Genomic DNA, 2,500 nt, shown 5'->3' on the forward strand with positions numbered 1-2,500 from the left:
CACTCCCGGGGCGTCTCGTCCTCATTGCGAGGTGAGGCGCACCTAGAGCGTACACGTTGGGACCCGAAAGATGGTGAACTATGCCTGGCCAGGACGAAGTCAGGGGAAACCCTGATGGAGGTCCGTAGCGATTCTGACGTGCAAATCGATCGTCGGAGCTGGGTATAGGGGCGAAAGACTAATGGAACCATCTAGTAGCTGGTTCCCTCCGAAGTTTCCCTCAGGATAGCTGGTGCTCGTACGAGTCTCATCCGGTAAAGCGAATGATTAGAGGCCTTGGGGCCGAAACGACCTCAACCTATTCTCAAACTTTAAATGGGTGAGATCTCCGGCTTGCTTGATATGCTGAAGCCGCGAGCAAACGACTCGGATCGGAGTGCCAAGTGGGCCACTTTTGGTAAGCAGAACTGGCGCTGTGGGATGAACCAAACGCCGAGTTAAGGCGCCCGAATCGACGCTCATGGGAAACCATGAAAGGCGTTGGTTGCTTAAGACAGCAGGACGGTGGCCATGGAAGTCGGAATCCGCTAAGGAGTGTGTAACAACTCACCTGCCGAAGCAACTAGCCCTGAAAATGGATGGCGCTGAAGCGTCGTGCCTATACTCGGCCGTCAGTCTGGCAGTCATGGCCGGTCCTTGCGGCCGGCCGCGAAGCCCTGACGAGTAGGAGGGTCGCGGCGGTGGGCGCAGAAGGGTCTGGGCGTGAGCCTGCCTGGAGCCGCCGTCGGTGCAGATCTTGGTGGTAGTAGCAAATACTCCAGCGAGGCCCTGGAGGGCTGACGCGGAGAAGGGTTTCGTGTGAACAGCCGTTGCACACGAGTCAGTCGATCCTAAGCCCTAGGAGAAATCCGATGTTGATGGGGGCCGTCATAGCATGATGCACTTTGTGCTGGCCCCCGTTGGGCGAAAGGGAATCCGGTTCCTATTCCGGAACCCGGCAGCGGAACCGATACAAGTCGGGCCCCTCTTTTAGAGATGCTCGTCGGGGTAACCCAAAAGGACCCGGAGACGCCGTCGGGAGATCGGGGAAGAGTTTTCTTTTCTGCATGAGCGTTCGAGTTCCCTGGAATCCTCTACCAGGGAGATAGGGTTTGGAACGCGAAGAGCACCGCAGTTGCGGCGGTGTCCCGATCTTCCCCTCGGACCTTGAAAATCCGGGAGAGGGCCACGTGGAGGTGTCGCGCCGGTTCGTACCCATATCCGCAGCAGGTCTCCAAGGTGAAGAGCCTCTAGTCGATAGAATAATGTAGGTAAGGGAAGTCGGCAAATTGGATCCGTAACTTCGGGATAAGGATTGGCTCTGAGGATCGGGGCGTGTCGGGCTTGGTCGGGAAGTGGGTCAGCGCTAACGTGCCGGGCCTGGGCGAGGTGAGTGCCGTAGGGGTGCCGGTAAGTGCGGGCGTTTAGCGCGGGCGTGGTCTGCTCTCGCCGTTGGTCGGCCTCGTGCTGGCCGGCGGTGCAGGATGCGCGCGCCTGCGCGGCGTTCGCGCCCCGGTGCTTCAACCTGCGTGCAGGATCCGAGCTCGGTCCCGTGCCTTGGCCTCCCACGGATCTTCCTTGCTGCGAGGCCGCGTCCGCCTTAGCGTGCTCCTCCGGGGGCGCGCGGGTGCGCGGATTCTCTTCGGCCGCCATTCAACAATCAACTCAGAACTGGCACGGACGGGGGGAATCCGACTGTCTAATTAAAACAAAGCATTGCGATGGCCCTAGCGGGTGTTGACGCAATGTGATTTCTGCCCAGTGCTCTGAATGTCAACGTGAAGAAATTCAAGCAAGCGCGGGTAAACGGCGGGAGTAACTATGACTCTCTTAAGGCGGCCAAGTGGCGGCGGTGTGGCTGCATCCGGACTTGGCTTTTCGAAGTGCGGTCTTGATGTAGTCGTGCTGCTGCTGCGAGGTGCCTTCCTTGGGTTATGGTTACAGGGAGAGTGATGCGCAATACATGGGCCTAGCCCTCTTAGCCTCTCCTCTCCTGCGGTCTTCTCCCCTTCTCGTGGGCCCGCTGATTTTCGCAGAGTGGAAGACCGCACCAGGGGCTTGGGGGGGTTACCAGCCCCCCCTCGCATTATCCCTTTTTTAGTTGGGGGCAGCAATCAAGAAAATAAAAGTGGTGGCCCTTCCGCTGAAGGCGCCACCCCAGCTTCCCCAGCACCTAGCCGGCCAACCGGCCGTGCCGAAAATCTTGTAACTTTAGCAGCTATCTACACCTGTAGTGAGTGCCACCGCAGTTTTACCACCAAGAACGGTCTCGGGGTCCATCGCCGCCGCCAACACCTAGCGGCCGTCAACGCGGAGATCGTCACGGAGAGGCATCGCGCGAGGTGGACGGAGGAAGAAGTCCTGTCGCTCGCCAAGGCAGAGGCCGAACTGTTCCTTGAGAGGGACGCCCGGTTCTTCTTCGTTAATCAAGAGCTTATCAGGATGTTCCCCGACCGAACGCTTGAGGCAATCAAGTGCCGACGGCGGCAAGCTGCCCACAAGCAGCTTGTCCGCCAATTCA

At 59.1% G+C, this 2,500-nt stretch overlaps 1 pseudogene; it reads left to right on the forward strand.

Annotated features, from left to right (window-relative positions):
• LOC126475625 (large subunit ribosomal RNA) overlaps nt 1-2,500 on the forward strand; it is a 7,962-nt pseudogene that overhangs the window by 1,070 nt on the left and 4,392 nt on the right.

The sequence above is a fragment of the Schistocerca serialis genome, chromosome 4 (assembly GCF_023864345.2).
Source record: "Schistocerca serialis cubense isolate TAMUIC-IGC-003099 chromosome 4, iqSchSeri2.2, whole genome shotgun sequence".
Classification (NCBI taxonomy): Eukaryota; Metazoa; Arthropoda; class Insecta; order Orthoptera; family Acrididae; genus Schistocerca; species Schistocerca serialis.